The sequence below is a fragment of the Eptatretus burgeri genome, chromosome 17, assembly GCF_056783735.1.
Source record: "Eptatretus burgeri isolate ZD-2024b chromosome 17, Ebu_testis_v1, whole genome shotgun sequence".
Lineage (NCBI taxonomy): Eukaryota > Metazoa > Chordata > Myxini > Myxiniformes > Myxinidae > Eptatretus > Eptatretus burgeri.
Window position 1 is genome coordinate 28746569 of NC_140977.1, and position 20892 is coordinate 28767460.

The 20892-nt window shown below is 45.1% G+C and overlaps 1 protein-coding gene and 1 pseudogene across 3 annotated transcripts in view; one reads left to right on the plus strand and one right to left on the minus strand.

Moving 5' to 3' along the window:
- The window catches only part of LOC147009633 (carnitine O-palmitoyltransferase 1, liver isoform-like), a 170323-nt gene that overhangs the window by 143745 nt on the left and 5686 nt on the right, over window positions 1–20892 (plus strand). Inside the window, exon 20 of one of the 3 annotated variants that reach the window (XR_015053089.1) lies at window positions 11565–11713. The exons of 1 other annotated variant lie outside the window; for it this stretch is intronic. The gene's annotated coding sequence lies outside the window, so the exon portion shown is untranslated. Of the gene's footprint in view, window positions 1–294; window positions 1245–11564; window positions 11714–20892 lie in introns of those variants that run through there. One more of the 3 variants, XM_085863344.1, reaches the window with a different exon arrangement.
- LOC147009634 (uncharacterized) overlaps window positions 19985–20892 on the minus strand; it is a 1293-nt pseudogene continuing 385 nt past the window's right edge.

The following is a 20892-nucleotide window of genomic DNA, read 5'->3' on the forward strand; positions in this document are numbered from 1 at the left end:
AGTGCATTGTCCTGCCTGCCACAAAACTCCAACGATTTAATGATACATATCATTATCTTTCGATTTTACTCGATGTTAGCTGCAGCTTCACGGGAGAATGTTGCATCGATCCGTTTAGATGGATTGTTGTGTGTTCTTTGAAATGCTTTTCGTTTAGCCGTGGACATCCTGTGATCGCAGCATGTCGAATGTGATTTGAGGTCAACAACAGCATCTTTCCAATTTTGTGAAGGTTCACTTATTAGAGGATGCTTAATCATTATTAATGATCATGTTTATTCTTATGTCTTTCAGACCGTGTTCATTGTTGATGTTGCAATAAATTGCCAACTGGATTAACAAAAAGAACGACAGTCTTATTTACTTATCAAGTTATTTGGGTGGCGGTATGTTGTGTCTTGGAAAAGATGACAGGCAAGGCAATAAACACCATCATCTGCTTTAGAATATGATATGAAATCAAGCATTTTGACCCAGTTCCAGCAACAGAATCTTTTCATGTATCCAGATGATTTATGCTTATCCTTGTAATGTTTGGCTGGAAATTTAAAGTTAATTTTTGGTTCCTTGTTAATGATTAGATTGAACTTTAGATCATCTGTTGCATGGAGAGGATTACAATCTCTTATGCCTGATTCAATTGGAGTTTGTTCAAGCTGAACATTCATATCCACTTGTCTGTTCTTCGTTCTGTCCTGTTCTGTTTTCATCAACATTTTCTGCGCCTTCAACTTCCGTAAACTGTTTGCTTTCTCGAAGTTCTGGTTTGCGTTCACCATGTGCGTTTGTATCTGTCAATTCCAAAATCTTATTTGTCTGTTCTTTGTTCTGTCCCTTTATGTTTTCATCAACATTCTCCATGTCTTCAACTTCTGCAAACACACATTGATGTCCCCCCATCTTCAAAGCCCCCCTTGGTGTTTACTCATCTTCCACACAAGTCTGACAACAAAAAGAAAGTAAAATGAGGATGTTTTCTATAATAGGCTCGGTGGATAACGTTGAATGATTTTTGAAAGTTATTTAATTATTTATAATTTCAGAATGTTTATGATTCATGTACAGTACAGATTTTGATTAAAAGTAAATGATTAAACATTCATAGGATGGGATAAGAACTTGGGATCTCTTGTATAGTAAGAAATGGTAAGATTATGTCGCAACACACAGTGTGCTCTCTTTCTTCATTGGATAGTTCACAATCACGAGGCAAAAAAGGACCAACCCAACAAAAGATAATGTTACCAACAACCCGACATTACTTGAAATCAGTTACTAAATTCCAGTACACTGAGAAGGCTCTACCAGTTATTGGAGTTTCAAAACCAAATTGTAACAATTTAATTATTTATTACCTTTTACTGCAGCCACATCATGGTCCTTTAAATTGGGCTTTTTTGAAAACAACTCTACTACTTTAAATTTTCACCTTTTTGACGAACTACATGGTTCTGCTGCGATTGTTGTTCTTGTAGTTGTTTAATCGGGTTTAAAAATGACAAAAACAAACTATACCGAAAATTCTGTACCTAATTGATATCCATCTTTTCAACAATATTTAGTAACAAACAGATTCCGATTTTTGGCACAATGTATTATAGTACACTTCAAAAACTGAAACGTAATTAAACACTTTAACCCTTTTCTTCAATGTAATCCTTGTAGATTTTATGTTAACATTTTTTGAAACGTTATGCAATATTAGGTAGTCTTACCTACTTTATTATAGATTCGGTGTTTTCAGTGGAAATTGCTAGAAAAATTCACTGCACGAGATAGTTTCTTTTCCCACATTCCAAGACCTCATTACATGTGAAACATGATCACCTTTGATGGGAGGGGAGGGGTGCGCCCCCCCCCATCTGCTTATGCCACCTCTCAATGGTGACTAATCACTTAAAAAAAACAATTATCCAATCCTGATCTTCACCAAAATCGAAGCAATTAATCCTTGTCACACACCCAACCTGTGCAGCAAATTTGGTCTGATTCCGTCCATAAGGTCTTGAGATATCCTGCTCACAGACACAGAAACAGAAACTGACAAGCCGGTAGGTGACATGGGTGGTCGCTACATAATTGCATACTCGTCATACAGTTATTGACGGATCGTGCTGAAATTTTTTGACCAGGAGGTTGATTATAGTGCTCATAAAAGTCTGGAAACCGATTTTTGATTTTCGAAAAAATATATTTTTTGAGGATTTTTCAAAAAATTCAAAGTCCTGTTGCTGGGCAACGGTGGTGCCCATAGCAACGGTGCTCAAAAGCATACAACTAGATCCTGGAGTGAGCCGACCTGTCAAGTTTCATCAAAATCGGTTGATTGCTGTGGCCTCCAGAGATGTCCATAAATACATCCAAACATATAAACAAACATACAGACAGACGGAAAAAGTGAAAATAAGGGTACTCTTGCGATGACCCAACAAGCCGGGAGGCGACATGGGTGGTCGCTACATAATTGCATACTAGTCATAGTTTTTGACGGATCGGTCTGACAATTTTTGACAGAGGGGGATTATAGTGCGCATAAAAGCCTGGAAGCCGATTTTTGATTTTCGTAAAACTAAATTTTTTAGGATTTTTCAAAAATTTCAATGTCCCGTTGCTAGGCAACGGTGTTGTCCATAGCAACGGTGCTTAAAAGCATACAACTCGATCCTGGTAAGTTTCATGAAAATCGGTTGACTCCTCTCGCCTCCAGAGCTGTCCATTACATACAAACATACAAACAAGCCGGTCGGCGACATGGGTGGTCGCGACATAATTGCATACTAGTCATACAGTTTTTGATGGATCGGGCTGAAAATTTTTGACAAAGAGGTTGATTAAAGTGCGCATAAAAGACTTGAAGCCGATTTTTGATTTTCGAAAAAAAATATTTTTTGAGGATTTTTTCAAAATTTCAAAGTCCCATTGCCAGGCAACGGTGGTGTCCATAGCAACGGTGCTCAAAAGCATACAAGTCGATCCTGGTGTGAACCTACCTGTCAAGTTTCATCAAAATACATTCAATCCTCTGGCCTCCAGAGCTGTCCATTACATACAAACATATAAACATACGGACAGACGAAAAAAGTGAAAATAAGGGTACTCTAGCGACCACCCAACAAGCCGGGAGGCGACCTAGTCAGGTCAGGTCAGGTCAGGTATGGGAGCATGTCAGAACAGCACGTCGCTGCATCCACTTTCCGCCGGTACTCCAGGGGCCTCCATCTGGCCATCCCCCAGGCAGATGCCAGGCCCATCCCCATCTCCTTGAGATGATGGTCAACCTGTTGCAATCATGAGGCACGTGGTCGACCCACTGGCCTCCTCCACTCATGAGACTCCCTCGCTGAGAGAATCTGGTGAGCAGGATCAGAGTCAGGAAAACGAGCCACATGTCCATACAGCCGCAACTGACGCTCACGGACTATGCAGGTAACAAATCTCATCCGAGTCTCTCTCAGCAACCGCTCGTTGGACACAAAATCCGACCAGCAATAGCCAAGGATTCTCCGAAGAGACCTGGTACCAAAGGAATTAAGTCTCTATCTCAGATCCTTGGTCAGAGTCCAAGTCTCGCACCCATAGAGCAAGACTGGAAGTACCAAGGACCTGAAGACTCAGACTTTCGTCCTCCCGCACAGGTACCGGCAGCGCCACACCCCATGATCCAGTGAATCCATGACTCCCCAGGCCTGACTCAGACGTCTATTGACCTCTGACTCGCAGCCAGCAGAGACATGAATATCACTGCCAAGGTAAGTGAATCTCTCCACGACCTCAACATCCTCACCACAAACAGACACAGACAGGACAGCAGCATCCAAGATGTCACCGAAAGCCTGGATCTTAGTTTTGACCCAAGAAACCCGTAATCCCAACGGCTCCGACTCCTCATTCAGCACCTCGAGGGCCCCCAAGAGGATGTCTAAAGTCTCCGCAAAGATGACTGCATCATCTGCAAAGTCAAGGTCCGAGATCTTGACATTCCCAAATGACGCACCGCAACTTGATCTCTCCGACATCCTCCCTAGAATCCAGTCCATACAAGTGCTGAAAAGTGTGGGGGCAAGTACACATCCCTGACGAACTCCAGTAACAACTGGAAATAAGTCAGAGATGGTACCACCACACTTGTTGGCAGGTCAGGTTCGATCTGTGACCTGCTACAGGTACCATGTAAACCTGTACTAACCTGTTCCATGGTCGGGTTGTCGGCGACTAAACCGTCTCCCCCACCAGGTTTTCTGGTGAGGAGGGTGTTTGGATATGGACACCCAGCAGGATTAAAAACAAAACCTGTCAAAGGGCGGAGGAGCTCCTTGTGAGCCAACGGCCATCCATATCTAGTGCCCAACTGTGTCTGCGGACGTCCTCCTGCAGTTGGGTCACTTCTTATTAGGAGGTTGGTGGCAGGATTTGCACTCTGGCCACCGTAAAACCCTTCATTCCGCAAAACGCAAAAACGCAAAAAAATCTGAAAACCCACTCTGTGGGAGTACCTCCTGTGCAGCTTCCCTTCGCAGGGCAGCTCACCGGATGACGGGATTGGGGCAAAGCCTTCGGGACCCCCAATCTTTGATAGGAGGGAAACCACGGGGTAACATCCCTGGGTCAGATTGCGGGAGAGTGTGTCGGAGTGGTGCTGAGGTGTCGTCCACCAGACGGCGGTCTCCTTGGGTTAACCTGAGGCGGTCCCTTCGGGTGGGTGCCTGGAATGTCCTATCCCTAAGAGAGGATGATCACCTGTCTCTGTTATCATCTGAGCTCAAGCGTTTGGACATCGGGATTGCAGCTCTCTCTGAGGTTCGGAGACCGGATTGCGGCGAGATAATGGTGGGTGGTTACACCTACTATTGGTCTGGTCGCTCTGATGGTTACCATACCCAAGGAGTTGCTGTAGCTGTGTCCAATAAGCTGACCCCAATGATAATTGAGGTAACACCGGTCAACGAGCGTATTATGAGATTAAGGATTCGTCACTCCTTAGGTGTCATTTCCCTGGTCTCTGTTTATGCTCCGACTGAGGCGAGTGATCTCACCGTGAAGGATGCATTCTACGCCACACTCGAGTCTGTGGTTGATCAGTGCCCCAGACGAGACACACTTCTAGTCTTGGGGGATTTCAATGCATCGACTGGAACTGATAGGGACGGTTATGAGGTGTGTGTTGGTCCCCATGGGTCAGGAACTCTGAACCAGAATAGTACTAAGTTCCTTGACTTTGCAAAAGTCATGGACTTAGGGTGGCTGGTTCATGGTTTCAGCGCCCACAAGCTCATCGCTGGACTTGGTATTCCAACGCTGGCGGTGTGGCAAAGGAGATTGACCATGTCCTCTTTGACGGTCGTTGGAGGATGATCCAGAACTGCAGGGTCGACCGGAGTGCTCAGTTCCTCAATACTGACCACAGGCTTGTTGTAGCAACTCTAAAGCTGCACCTTAAATCCTGGAGAATGGTACCATCCCAGCCGAGGCTGGATGTTGCCAAGCTCAGGGATGAGAGAGTAGCTGAGGAGTTTGCGAACAGGCTGAGTGGACACTTGGGGGGTCTGGGTGCTTTGGGGGGTCCTGAAGAGTTGTGGAGCGCCTTCAAGACCACCGTCCTTGATGTTGCCGGTGGATGCCTTGGAGCTCACCGCAGGGCAAAGAAGAATTTTGTCTCTCAAGGGACACTGGATACCATTGACCAGAGTCGCAGGGCCAGGCTGAATGGCAGAGATGAGCTGTTCAGGGAGCTGAGGCGTAAAACTGTACGTGCACTGAGGGTGGACAAGGAGGCCTATGTGCGAGGAATCTGTGAGGGGGTAGAGCATCACTTGTGGACAGGTGATTCTCGTCCCGCTTACAGGGGAATTCGCGCATTGAGTTCATCCAAGCCCATCCCTCGGAGCACTACAGTTCGAGCAGAGAGTGGTAGGCTCTTGACAGAGGAGTCTGAAGTGAAGGCCCGCTGGGCCGGTTACTTTGAGCGGTTGTACCATGCTGATCCCCCAACTGTCGAGTTGGACGTCAAGGGTGTTACAATCCCTGTTGCTGACCCTCGAATCAACTGTGGTCCACCTACGCTTGTGGAAACACGGGCTGCGGTGAACCGGTTGAAACGGGGCAAAGCTCCAGGGATCTGTGGCATCCATGCCGAACTTCTCAAGGCTGGTGGAAATGCTGCACTCGTGTCGTTGCATGCAGTTTTGTGCTCTGCCTGGAACACAGGTATCATCCCAACTGACTGGAAGAGGGGCCTTGTTGTCCCTCTCTGGAAAGGGAAGGGTGATCGCCAAGACTGCAACAACTACCGAGGGGTGACGCTGCTCTCAGTGCCGGGCAAAGTCTTTGCTCGGATAATTCTTGATAGGGTTCGCCACCATCTGCTTGAGTACCAGCGTCCAGAGCAGTCAGGCTTTACACCAAAGAGGTCAACGATTGACCGTATCCTTGCACTTCGTGTCCTCACCGAACGCAGACGAGAGTTTCGGCAGGGGCTGCTTGCAGCTTATGTTGATCTCTGTAAAGCGTTCGATTCAATGAATCGGGATGCCCTCTGGAAGATTCTTGGTCTTCGTGGGGTGCCACCAAAACTGATCGATCTGATGTCTGAACTCTACTCTGGTACTGAGAGTGCTGTGAAGTGTGACCTAGTGGTTGCAACATAACTGCATACTAGTCATAAAGTTTTTGACGGATCGGGCTGAAACCTTTTGACAAAGAGGTTGATTATAGTGCGCATAAAAGCCTCAAAGCCGATTTTTGATTTTCGAAAAAATAATTTTTGGGGGATTTTTCAAATATTTCAAAGTCCCGTTGCTCGGCAACGGTGGTGTCCATAGCCACGGTGCTCAAAAGCATAGAACTTGATCCTGGTATGAACCCACCTGTTAAGTTTCATTAAAATCGGTTCACTCCTCTGGCCTCCAGAGCTTCCATTACATACCAACATACAAACAAGCCGGAAGGCGACATGGGTGGTCACAACATAATTGCATACTAGTCATACAGTTTTTGATGGATCAGGCTGAAAATTTTTGACGAAGAGGTTGATTATCGTGCGCATAAAAGCCTGGAAGCCGATTTTTCATTTTCGAAAAAATAATTTTTTGGGGATTTTTCAAATAATTCAAAGTCCCGTTGCTCGGCAACAGTGGTGTCCATAGCAACGGTTCTCATAAGCATACAACCAGATCCTGGAATGAGCCTTCCTGTCAAGTTTCATCAAAATCGGTTGACTCCTCTGGCCTCCAGAGCTGTCCATAAATACATACAAACAAACATACAGACAGACGGAAAATGTGAAAATAAGGGTACTCCAGCGACCACCCAACAAGCCGATGGGCGACATGGGTGGTCGCTACATAATTGCATACTAGTCATGCAGTTGTTGACGGATCAGGCTGAAATTTTTTGACAAAGAGGGTGATTAAAGTGCGTATAAAACCCTTGAAGCCCATTTTTGATTTTCGAAAAAATAAATTTTATGATTTTTCAAACATTTCAGAGTCCCGTTGCTCAGCAACGGTGGTGTCCATAGCAACGCTGCTCAAAAGCCTAGAACTAGATCCTGGTGTGAACCTCCCTGTCAAGTTTCATCAAAATTGTTTGACTCTTCTGTCCTCCAGAGCTGTCCATTACATACAAACAAACAACAACAAAAAAATGACGGTAAACAGACACCCGATTTTTGAAGCACAACCATTCGAAAAATAAAACCTCATAAATCAAAAATAGGCTCGAGTCAAATTTTCTAAATAACATGAAGTGTTTAATTCCGTAGTCTCTTTTCTTCACATTCAAAACTAACTGTAGGACAAGTATTGAAAATACCGTACACGGTTTTTCGGCCGCTGCATAGCAACGCATGGTTGCTTAGCAACGAAACTCAAATGCACACACTCCCAGGGCACATGGCACCTGTTTCGCCAAGTTTTGTCGAAATTGGTTTGCTGGTTTGTGCTGTGGAGCCTCGCGTTGCAGACACACACACACACACACACACACACACACACACACACACACACACACACACACACACACACACACACACACACACACACACACACACACACACACACACGGAAAACCCGACAATAAGAGTACTCCAGTGACCACCCAACAAACCGGTAGGCGACATGGGTGGTTGCTACATAATTGCATACTAGTCATACAGTTTTTGACAGATCGGGCTGAATTTTTTTGACAAAGAGGTTGATTATAGTTTGCATAAAAGTCTTGAAGCCGATTTTTGATTTTCAAAAAAATAAATTTTTTAGGATTTTTTCAAAAATTTCAAAGCCCCGTTCCTCGGCAACGGTGGTGTTCATAGCAACGGTGCTCAAAACCGAGAACTAGATCTTGGTGCGAACCTGCCTGTCAAGTTCCATTAAAATCGGTTGACTTCTTTGGCCTCCAGAGCTGTCCATTACATACAAACAAGCCAGAAGGCGACATGGGTGGTCGCGACATAATTGCATACTAGTCATACAGTTTTTGACGGATCGGGCTGAAGATTTATGACAACGAGGGTGATTATATTGCGCATAAAAGCCTTGAAGCTCATTTTAGATTTTCTGAAAAATAATTTTTTTATGATTTTTCAAACATATCAAAGTCCCGTTGCTCGGCAACGGTGGTGTCCATAGCAACGGTGCTCAAAAGCATAGAACTAGATCCTGGTGTGAACCTCCCTGTCAAGTTTCATCAAAAATCTGTTGACTCCTCTGGCCTCCAGAGCTGTCCATTACAGATAAACAAACAACAACAAAAAATGACGGTAAGGCCGAAGTCACATTTGCTCTATGGCGAGGATATCCTCGCTGGCCATACGCCCTCTGAATTGACAGAAACGTGCGGCAGCCGCAGAGTTTCTGAGGTGGCCTCAGGGTGGCCCTACACCATATGGCTATATTTTACAGGCCGTAAGGTCGCCGTGGAATTATAACGCGGAGTTATAACTTTTTTCATTTCTACATTCGCCGTAGCAATTCGACAAGCCGAAAAAAAAAAAACTGGTAAAAAAAAACAAAACAAATTAACCCATTCGTTACCGTCCGTCTGGCCACCCGTTCGCCTTAGGGCCCCGCTGCGGTTCCCCTGCGATCACCTTGCAGGCATCTTGCGTCTGCCTTGAAAATTCTATGGCCGCCGGTCACCATGCGACATCAAATTAAACACTGTACGGCAACCCCACGTTTTCGGTCTCCACCATTTATAAACACGCCGTGGAGCTCCCCGAAAAATAAAAACATATATGACTCCTACATTGTGTGACCGTGGAAATACTGCGACCGCCTTATAATTGCTAGTGGCCGTAGATTTTGGAGACCCCACAGCCGCCGTGGCAAATGTGACCGAGGCCTAAGCAGACACCCGATTTTTGAAGGACGACCATTTGAAAAATAAAACCTTATATAAATCAAAAATCGGCTCGAGTAAAATTTTCTAAATGTCTCGAAGTGTTTAATTCCGAAATCTCGTTTCTTCACATTCAAAACTGTTGGACAAGTATTGAAAACACCATAGGTGGTTTTTCGGTCACTGGATAGCAACGGGTGGTTGCTTAGCAACGAAACTCAAATGCTCACACTCCCAGCACATATGGCACCTGCTTCGCCAAGTTTCATCGAAATTGGTTTCCTGGTTTGTGCTGTGGAGCCTCGCGTTACAGACAGACAGACACACACACGGAAAACACGACAATAAGAGTAATCTTGCGACCAACAAGCCGGTGGGCGACATGGGTGGTCGCTACATAATTGCATACTAGTCATACAGTTTTTGAGGGATCGGGCTGAAATTTTTTGACAAAGAGGTTGATTATAGTTCGCATAAAAGCCTTGAAGCCGATTTTTGATTTTCTAAAAAAATTAATTTTTTAGGATTTTTCAAATATTTCAAAGTCCCGTTGCTAGGCAACAGTGGTGTCGATAGCAACGGTGCTCAAAAGTGTAGAAATAGATCCTGGTATGAACCCACCTGTCAAGTTTCATCAAAATCGTTTGACTCTTCTGGCCTCCAGAGCTGTCCATTACATGCAGACAAATATATAGACAGATGGAAAAAGTGAAAATAAGGGTACTCTAGCGACCACCCAAGATATAAACATACAAGCCGGTCGGTGACATGGGTGGGCGCGACATAATTGCATACCAGTCATACAATTTTTGACGGATCAGGCTGAAAACATTTGACAAAGAGGTTGATTAAAGTGCGCATAAAAGCCTTCAAGCCGATTTTTGATTTTCGAAATTTTCTTTTTTTTTGGATTTTTCAGAAATATCAAAGTCCCGTTGCTCGGCAATGGTGGTGTCCATAGCAACGGTGCTCAAAAGCATACAACTCGATCCTGGAATGAACCTTCCTGTCAAGTTTCATTAAAATCGGTTGACTTCTCTGGCCTCCAGAACTGTCCATTACATACAAACAAACAGACGGAATACCTGAGAATAACGGTATTCGAGCGACCACCCAACAGATCGGGGTGAAAATATAACCTCTGTCCACCTTCGGTTACAGAGGTAACTGGATTGGCACTCGGTACTCGATGTGAATATTAATGGCAGCAGGGGTCCTCCCTCCTTTCTGTCACGGGGACCTTCTAAAGGAAAATAGACCATGAAGGATGGGGTACATGATCACTAAAAGTGTTTCTCATGTGTAATTCGTGTCTCCCATGACAGCCGTGTGTGTGTGTGTGTGTGTGTGTGTGTGTGTGTGTGTGTGTGTGTGTGTGTGTGTGTGTGTGTGTGTGTGTGTGTGTGTGTGTGTGTGTGGTCATTTCTCTCAGAGATGCCAAACGGATCTTCATCAACCCTTCAGAGGTTCATGAGTGAGTGCCTGGGAGTGTTTTAGGGCAAAGAAAAATTTGAAATTTTTTTTAAAATATAAAAAAGTTGATTGTTTTTTTGTGCTTTTTAAAAATCACTCTATAGTGCCGAAGCCTTTGTAGATTAATTATATGGAAGGTAATATTAAATGATCCGTGACCCCATTCCTTCGTGGGTACAGGGAAGGGTTTTCGGCCTCCACAAAAATTTACACTGGGCATCACTAGGTACCCCTCTGAGCACACAAATAAAACCTGAAACGTACCAGTTAAAATGAAACCCTCCCTATTTTGTGCAAGTTTTAAAAGGAGAGTCGATTTATTTTTGCTTCATATTCATGCACATTGCATGGGTTTGTAAGACACGATTGATTTCCATCGGTTTCCCAGAATATGAAGGCTCTTTACAGTCATTTACAGCTGTTTGTAACTCTTGGTGCAGCTATTGGGGTGGTTAGTTTTGGGACTTCTTAATTAGCCGACGAGGCAACAACCTTCCATTCTTCCTGAAATCCATGGTGGACCAGACTGCCATCAATAGAAAGTGATGCTCACCCTTCATGAACTCTTGTGTTGCGAGAAATCCTTGGCACGTTCCATGAATAGATGTTGGAAATGCTATGCTTGCCTTTGCTTCCTGTCCATTATTCATTTCATCTTTCTGGGATCCTATCGAGAATAGACAAATCGAACAAATAATTGTTTAATAAAGGTGTGGCTGAAGCATTCATTTACGACTTTATTTATCCACCTGCAGCGTTGCAAGGGTGTGGTTAAGCCACTGATGCAGTGGACGTCCCTGCTTCCCTGCCCCCTTCTGCCTCCCCCAACTCCACATCTCCATTTCCTTAAATCTCCACTGTGGCAGCCACGTATAAACTCGAAGGAATTTCGAATGAGGCCAAGGTACCAGCATACACTGGCCAGTTCTTTCAAATGACTAACTGAACACGTGTCATGGAGTTTGCCCATTTGGCTGTTTGTCTCAGCGTTCAGGTCATGAGACGTTCCACATCTGTTTTTTCATACACCGATGTTTTTGGTAATGATTTTGAGAAAACAACTTGATGTGGCACTGGATATTAAGGTTTGTACCCTGTGTCGACGAGTGCACGGATACAGGGTTTTCATTCTAAATCACAAAAGTGTTGGGTTGAAGCCGCTCACTCTCCAAGCCACCATTTTGGTGCTTGCAGTTGCGCTCAGCAACATCGTGGAACTTGTTTCAAAAACCCTTGTTATGTAGAAAGACGTTTCATGCTAAGAAAAGGAACACATGGAATGCTTAAAAAGATGGAAACAATTGATACTCATTGCTGTACTGAAACAGTGTGTACTGCTTAACTGCCCCTTCCATCAGTGGCATTCAGGCATACAGAATTGTTACATGGAAAGGGGGTTGGGGGGGGGTTCCATATATAGAATGTGTTAAGAATAGCCAGGTCCGTGTGCTCGAGTTGCTTAGGTTTACGTTTTCAACAACAATCTATTGGCGGTAAATTGTACAGCAAAACATGCACCGAACAGGTGGTGATTGTAAATCATCAGGAAGTTTAGTCTACGGTTGTATTGTGTTCGACCTTCTGTACAGGTGAGGCCAGGTCAGGGTCTTGTGGCACTTGGCATGAATTAAAACATCATGGGCTGTTTGGCCCAAATGACTGCAGGCCAAGTTTGAGGAGTGAGTTTTGGCCTGAAAGGTGGCTCTACCCACTAGCAGTGTGTGGCCAATGAAAAGGAACCACTGTGCTAAAAGGTGGGACATAAGATAATAACCACTACACACGTGCTGGAGCAGGAGCTTGGGGGTTCTTCTACCAGACATACTGGCTCTCTTTATACTTCCCCACTGTTCTTATTTGGAGCACTGAGAAACCGTGGATGCAATCTCCCCACTAGCATCTCATCACCATCCTCTTGTATCGTCCTGTGCCGAACCAGACTGCATGACCATGGGTCAGAGTGGGACCAAGGGCAGCATGCCTGTCTTAAGTTCTCATCTGTGTTCGCCTTCGTTGTATGAATCTGGTATTCTGGTACCATCGGTGGGGGATGGGGTTAGTTTTACTGTACATAAGGTTGTGTGCTCGCTTCTTCTCCACTGTATTTGTGTGTTTGTCGACCACCAGATTTGTTAATTTATTGAGAGTGTCTTGTCCATTGTCAGTCATCACCCCTGTATTCATTTGAAATAAACATTTTAACTTTATTGCTGTTTCATATGCAGCCTGAGCTGCTGGCTGCATCATTTTCTGGGAGCGTGGCTGTGCTGCTGATGCAGTGCTCCTGTTACCAGTAAGCTGGTACTCATTTTGCCGACCTTGGAAGGATGACAGGCTGGGTCAATCCCACCTGGTGTTAGTTCAGGGCACGACAGGGGTTCAAACTCAACACCCGAGTATCTTAATAGTGGAGGATCAATGTGTAGGTCCCGTGACAAGTATATGAGGACAAAACTTTGAAGGTGGTTTCTATACAATTGCAGGGTGCTGAAAAAAATGGGCGGGGTTACCCTTTCAGAAATGTTGGAATTTTTGGTAATGCCGCAAAATCCAATATGGCCGCCACCAGAATATAAATTGCCCTGCCAGACCATATGACATACGTGGCCTAAAATAATTCGTTTTTTTGTCTTTTATAGTTAATGGATGTCAGGGAATACATTTTTACCACAAAATAATATTTATATTCAAAGTAAGTACTCAAAACCCAAGATGGCTGCTAAAATCCAAGATGGCCACCAAAATCTGAGGAGGCTGCCATAAAACTCTGGATGGATCCCAATATCAATGTTCTCAGCAGTGTTGTCGGTCTTGAGATCACATTTTGTCGGTCTCGGTCTTAACTCCCTGTGGTCTCAGTCCCGGACCAACGAGGTCTCAAAGATATGCTGGTCTCGATAATCGAGACATTGAGACTGGGAAAAAGCTTGTTGATAAAAAAATAGGCTTTTGCATTCTATTCTTACCACTTTACAGTAAACGTAGAATCAGAGAATCTCAGTAAAACGTGAAATTCCTTAATGTGAAATGTGCAGTTCTTGTCTAAATGCCCACGTTTATCATTCCACGAGCTCACAATGAATTAATGAACTTCATTCACGTTTTCCTTGCATAAAGATTGTTAGTTTGGAAAGGGATAGTCAAAACTGGAGGATGATATACCAAGATTATTCAGCACTAGTTACATATATGTATGGCCTAGTATCATTTTAAAGGGGGAACTGAAACGATCAGACCACCTCGATGCTAATCTGCCACTGGATACCCTACAGAATAGATATGATGTGTGTTCTTTCAAATTTATGGAGCTGGTGGTGAGGAATGGGATGACCATAGTTGGTTCATTATTTTTTAAAAGCGGAAAAGCCACAAAATTACCTATAGGAGTTGACATCATTGAACATATCTGGAGTTGGTGTTGGTAAGGAAGTGACAGTTATGGAGGATTAAGGATTGTAAGGCAGTGGGTGAGAAAGCATGTTATCACCCAGCACAAGCCTGTGATGTTTGTGGTGCAGATGGAGAAAAGTTGGGAGGTTAAGAACAGGGGTTGGAAGATTATTAGATGGGGGGAGTGTAGGGGTAAACGTCATCATAGAGTACAAGGAGAGGATGAGGGCCAGGTATGATCACCTTTCTGAAGAAGTGGAAGGTTTGGAGAAGAAGTGGGAGAAGTACAGAGAGGCATTTAGGAGAATTGCAGAAGTTTTGTGTGGGAGGATATCAGGAACAGGTGCATCGTCGAGGGACAGAAAGCAGTTATGGTGGACGGAGGAGGTAGCGAAGGCAGTTTGGTGAAAGGAAGGAGGTTTGGAAGAGAATAGAGAAGATCAAGGATAGGGGGTGGCAGCCGAATGTGGGGTTGCTGCACCTGTATGGGCAGAAGAAGAAAGCAGCAAGGGAAGCTATGGATAAGGTGAGTAATGATATGAAAGAGGAGGTGTACAACAAGTTGGAAGAGGATGATAGGAAGAGGATGATGTATAAATTTCTCATGACAAGGATGAGAATGGTAAGGACATGAATGGGGGGAAGGAGGGGAGGCTCATCTGATGCAATCATCCATGACTGCAACGACCTCAAAGTTGGCTTGTTGAAGTCAAATGGATAACAATCAAATTTGGTGATGAGTTCTCAATATCGTGGACTTCCTTCTCATCCGTTGTCAGCCGTCTACAATAATTTTTAGGTCATAGGGCATGCAGTATATATGCGTTTAATTTTCAATTTTCGTGCAACAATGATGGGAGCAACTTAAAACCTTAATGGGTTTGTTGGAAATGTGTCACCGATTCAGAATATCTATGTCCCCACACACAAGGGGTGCTCATAAATTTATAACAAGCAGTTTATGAAAATGCATATTAACAAATGGTACATGAAGTGTATGATGGCTTCCTGGCTTTTTAATCAGATTGTTCAGTGAACTTGTTATTATCTGTTGGGCTTCATAAATTTATAACGTGCATTTATAATAATAATAATAATACTAAGAGTATTAATGATAAGAATATATTATTATTATTATTATTATTATTATCATTATTATTAACATTTATGTGCTCAATGTCGTTTGAGCCATAAGCACCCACACAAACCGAAACAAACCACAAACTAAACCACACACAACACCAACACCGAGAGAAAAAGAGGCAGGGAAATTGGGAAAAGTCCTGACTGGAACAGATGTTTTAGATTTAATGAAAACCCATTAACAAACTAGAGAGGGAGCACTCGGGAGAGTGCAATACCTCCGCCGCCAATACTGCTGGGTCACTCAAGTGAACCTTATATCTTATTCATTAAATATGATGTCAACAGTGCTGACAGAGATAGTTCTTTTCTCCATTTTGGGGGGGGGTGGGGGGGGTTGGAAATCACTTAAAACATGTAGAAATGCAAAAAAAGAAATCGAAATTTTGTTGGAAAAAAAGCTGCAAAAAATTTTTTCTCTCTAACAATTTTTTTTTTTGGGGGGGGGGGGGGGTTGGAAATCACTTAAAATATGTAGAAATGCAAAAAAAAATTTTTTTCTCTAAATTTTGGGGGGGGGGGTTGGAAATCACTTAAGGTCAGGTCAGGTATGGGAGCATGTGCCAGAACAGCACGTCGCTGCGTCCACTTTCCGCCGGTACTCCAGGGGCCTCCGTCTGGCCATCCCCTAGGCAGATGCCAGGCCCATCCCCATCTCCTTGAGATGATGGTCAACCTGTTGCAACCATGAGGCACGTGGTCGACCCACTGGCCTCCTCCACTCATGAGACTCCCTCGCTGAGAGAATCTGGTGAGCAGGATCAGAGTCAGGAAAACGAGCCACATGTCCATACAGCCGCAACTGACGCTCACGGACTATGCAGGTAACAAATCTCATCCGGGTCTCTCTCAGCAACCGCTCGTTGGACACAAAATCCGACCAGCGATAGCCAAGGATTCTCCGAAGAGACCTGGTACCAAAGGAATTAAGTCTCCGTCTCAGATCCTTGGTCAGAGTCCAAGTCTCGCACCCATAGAGCAAGACTGGAAGTACCAAGGACCTGAAGACTCGGACTTTCGTCCTCCCGCACAGGTACCAGCAGCGCCACACCCCATGATCCAGTGAATCCATGACTCCCCAGGCCCGACCCAGACATCTATTGACCTCTGACTCGCAGCCAGCAGAGACATGAATATCACTGCCAAGGTAAGTGAATCTCTCCACGACCTCAACATCTTCACCACAAACAGACACAGACAGGACAGCAGCATCCAAGATGTCACCGAAAGCCTGGATCTTAGTTTTGACCCAAGAAACCCATAATCCCAACGGCTCCGACTCCTCATTCAGCACCTCGAGGGCCCCCAAGAGGATGTCTAAAGTCTCCGCAAAGATGACTGCATCATCTGCAAAGTCAAGGTCCGAGATCTTGACATTCCCAAATGACGCACCGCAACTTGATCTCTCCGACATCCTCCCTAGAATCCAGTCCATACAAGTGCTGAAAAGTGTGGGGGCAAGTACACATCCCTGACGAACTCCAGTAACAACTGGAAATAAGTCAGAGATGGTACCACCACACTTCACAGCACTCTCAGTACCAGAGTAGAGTTCAGACATCAGATCGATCAGTTTTGGTGGCACCCCAAGAAGACCAAGAATCCTCCAGAGGACATCCCGATTCACTGAATCGAACGCTTTACAGAGATCAACATAGGCTGCAAGCAGCCCCTGCCGAAACTCTCATCTGCGTTCGGTGAGGACACGAAGTGCAAGGATACGGTCAATCGTTGACCTCTTTGGTGTAAAGCCTGACTGGTCTGGACGCTGGTGCTCAAGCAGATGGTGGCGAACCCTATCGAGAATTATCCGAGCAAAGACCTTGCCCGGCACTGAGAGCAGCGTCACCCCTCGGTAGTTGTTGCAGTCTTGGCGATCACCCTTCCCTTTCCAGAGAGGGACAACAAGGCCCCTCTTCCAGTCAGTTGGGATGATACCTGTGTTCCAGGCAGAGCACAAAACTGCATGCAACGACATGAGTGCAGCATTTCCACCAGCCTTGAGAAGTTTGGCATGGATGCCACAAATCCCTGGAGCTTTGCCCCGTTTCAACTGGTTCACCGCAGCCCGTGTTTCCACAAGTGTAGGTGGACCACAGTTGATTCGAGGGTCAGCAACAGGGATTGTAACACCCTTGACGTCCAACTCGACAGTTGGGGGATCAGCCTGGTACAACCGCTCAAAGTAACCGGCCCAGCGGGCCTTCACTTCAGACTCCTCTGTCAAGAGCCTACCACTCTCTGCTCGAACTGTAGTGCTCCGAGGGATGGGCTTGGATGAACGTAATGCGCGAATTCCCCTGTAAGCGGGACGAGAATCACCTGTCCACAGGTGATGCTCTACCCCCTCACAAATTCCTCGCACATAGGCCTCCTTGTCCACCCTCAGTGCACGTACAGTTTTACGCCTCAGCTCCCTGAACAGCTCAGCTCTGCCATTCAGCCTGGCCCTGCGACTCTGGTCAATGGTATCCAGTGTCCCTTGAGAGACAAAATTCTTCTTTGCCCTGCGGTGAGCTCCAAGGCATCCACCGGCAACATCAAGGACGGTGGTCTTGAAGGCGCTCCACAACTCTTCAGGACCCCCCAAAGCACCCAGACCCCCCAAGTGTCCACTCAGCCTGTTTGCAAACTCCTCAGCTTCTCTCTCATCCCTGAGCTTGGCAACATCCAGCCTCGGCTGGGATGGTACCATTCTCCAGGATTTAAGGTGCAGCTTTAGAGTTGCTACAACAAGCCTGTGGTCAGTATTGAGGAACTGAGCACTCCGGTAGACCCTGCAGTTCTGGATCATCCTCCAACGACCGTCAATGAGGACATGGTCAATCTCCTTTGCCACACCGCCAGCGTTGGAATACCAAGTCCAGCGATGAGCTTGTGGGCGCTGAAACCATGAACCAGCCACCCTAAGTCCATGACTTCTTGCAAAGTCAAGGAACTTAGTGCTATTCTGGTTCATAGTTCCTGACCCATGGGGACCAACACACACCTCATAACCGTCCCTATCAGTTCCAGTCGATGCATTGAAATCCCCCAAGACTAGAAGTGTATCTCGTCTGGGGCACTGATCAACCACAGACTCGAGTGTGGCATAGAATGCATCCTTCAAGGTGAGATCACTCGCCTCAGTCGGAGCATAAACAGAGACCAGGGAAATGACACCTAAGGAGTGACGAATCCTTAATCTCATAATACGCTCGTTGACCGGTGTTACCTCAATTATCATTGGGGTCAGCTTATTGGACACAGCTACAGCAACTCCTTGGGTATGGTAACCATCAGAGCGACCAGACCAATAGTAGGTGTAACCACCCACCATTATCTTGCCGCAATCCGGTCTCCGAACCTCAGAGAGAGCTGCAATCCCGATGTCCAAACGCTTGAGCTCAGATGATAACAGAGACAGGTGATCATCCTCTTTTAGGGATAGGACATTCCAGGCACCCACCCGAAGGGACCGCCTCAGGTTAACCCAAGGAGACCACCGTCTGGTGGACGACACCTCAGCACCACTCCGACACACTCTCCCGCAATCTGACCCAGGGATGTTACCCCGTGGTTTCCCTCCTATCAAAGATTGGGGGTCCCGAAGGCTTTGCCCCAATCCCGTCATCCGGTGAGCTGCCCTGCGAAGGGAAGCTGCACAGGAGGTACTCCCACGGAGTGGGTTTTCAGATTTTTTGCGTTTTTGCGTTTTGCGGAATAAAGGGTTTTACGGTGGCCGGAGTGCAAATCCTGCCACCAACCTCCTAATAAGAAGTGACCCAACTACAGGAGGACGTCCGCAGACACAGTTGGGCACTAGATATGGATGGCCGTTGGCTCACAAGGAGCTCCTCCACCCTTTGACAGGTTTTGTTTTTAATCCTGCTGGGTGTCCATATCCAAACACCCTCCTCACCAGAAAACCGGGTGGGGGAGACGGTTTAGTCGCCGACAACCCGACCATGGAACAGGTTAGTACAGGTTTACATGGTACCTGTAGCAGGTCACAGATCTAACCTGACCTGACAAAATCACTTAAAACATGTAGAAATGCAAAAAAAAATTTCTTTTTTGGGGGGGGGTAACAATTGTTTTTTGGGGGGGGGGGTTGGAAATCACTTAAAACATGTAGAAATGCAAAATAAATAAAAAAAAAATTCTCAATTTTTTTTTTGGGGGGGGGGAGGGTGGGGGGGATTTGTCCAAAACCAAGTCCAAAATTTAATGGCATGATCCTTGGACCATACCTAACCCCCCCCCCCACCAAGTTTCGTCGAAATCCGTCGAGGAGTTTTTCCGTAATACTGTTCACAAACAAACAAACAAACAAACAAACAGAAAGGGGTGAAAACAGTAACCTCCATCCATATTCGAAGATGGCGGAGTTTAATGATACTCCAAATGTATGATGTGATATTAATTTTCTCTGGCCAAATGAAAAAGTTTATGTTGGTAAAATATTACCATAGTTACAAGCTCTCAATATTCTAACCTCATTTTTTTTTATTGAAATGCAGGGGGGGGAGTGTTACATACTTTGAGTGGATGTTTTGAAAGAAATTGTAAATTAAATGTACACTGATGTAATGTTGCAGAACTGTAAGTTTCACATACTAATCTTTATCCATGTTAAGACGCAGGACATGAGAGACCCCAGTGAGAGCATGATCTTCCAGTACATGTAAACACAAATATGACATACATATACTGCATAATATTTTGTTGTGTTCACACAGAACAAAAATGTTAGTATAATGCAAAGTATTTAAATCTGTATAATCATCTTCCTTGTATTATTTTATGGGTATTGTACATCAGGATCACTGTATACACAAAAATGTGAGTGTGCAATGTTATGCCCAAGTCCGTTGAGGAGACCAAGCACTTGTGCTGACCCTGTCAGATGGTGCACTGCCGTGGCAAGGGTATAATGCTTTGGCATCAGTTTTTTCCCTTTCTTTGCCAAACTGATGATATCTTGGGTGATTTACGGGAGTTTTTTTTCAGTGTCTGCTGTAACCGCAACATATTGCTCTTCTTCGGGGCTGTCTGAACCACCAACCACCCACACTAGGAAGTTGAACAGTTGATATGGGACAAGGGTCTTAACTTTATCCAGCGTCAAGTCATCTGTCACAGGTGGCCATGGGACTGTGAGGTTCTTGTTGTCGATTGATCACTTCAATGTTAAGGCAACATTAAATAACATTCGCAGACTGTTTGGCTGGGATCCATTGCTACCTCATCATCTGTTGAACTTTCTGCAGAAGTAGTGTCAGTGTCATCGACAAGTTCCTGGGCTAGGTCTTCTGCACAAAGTCCTTCACTGAAGACGGTGCCACTCATGCTTCTATTGGCGGGCGTGACAAACACAAGTTGCGGGAATTTTATTTGCAGACGTGTCTTTAAATTCCAGGTCCTATCAAGAGCATCTACATTTTCAACCTCTTTGATCACGTGGATAAATATACGGTTTAATGTTGACAAAGTCAAGATTTCTTTATTTTGAACTAGTCTTTTTTTTCACCATTTCTTCACTGAATACAATGAAAGCATTCATGTCGC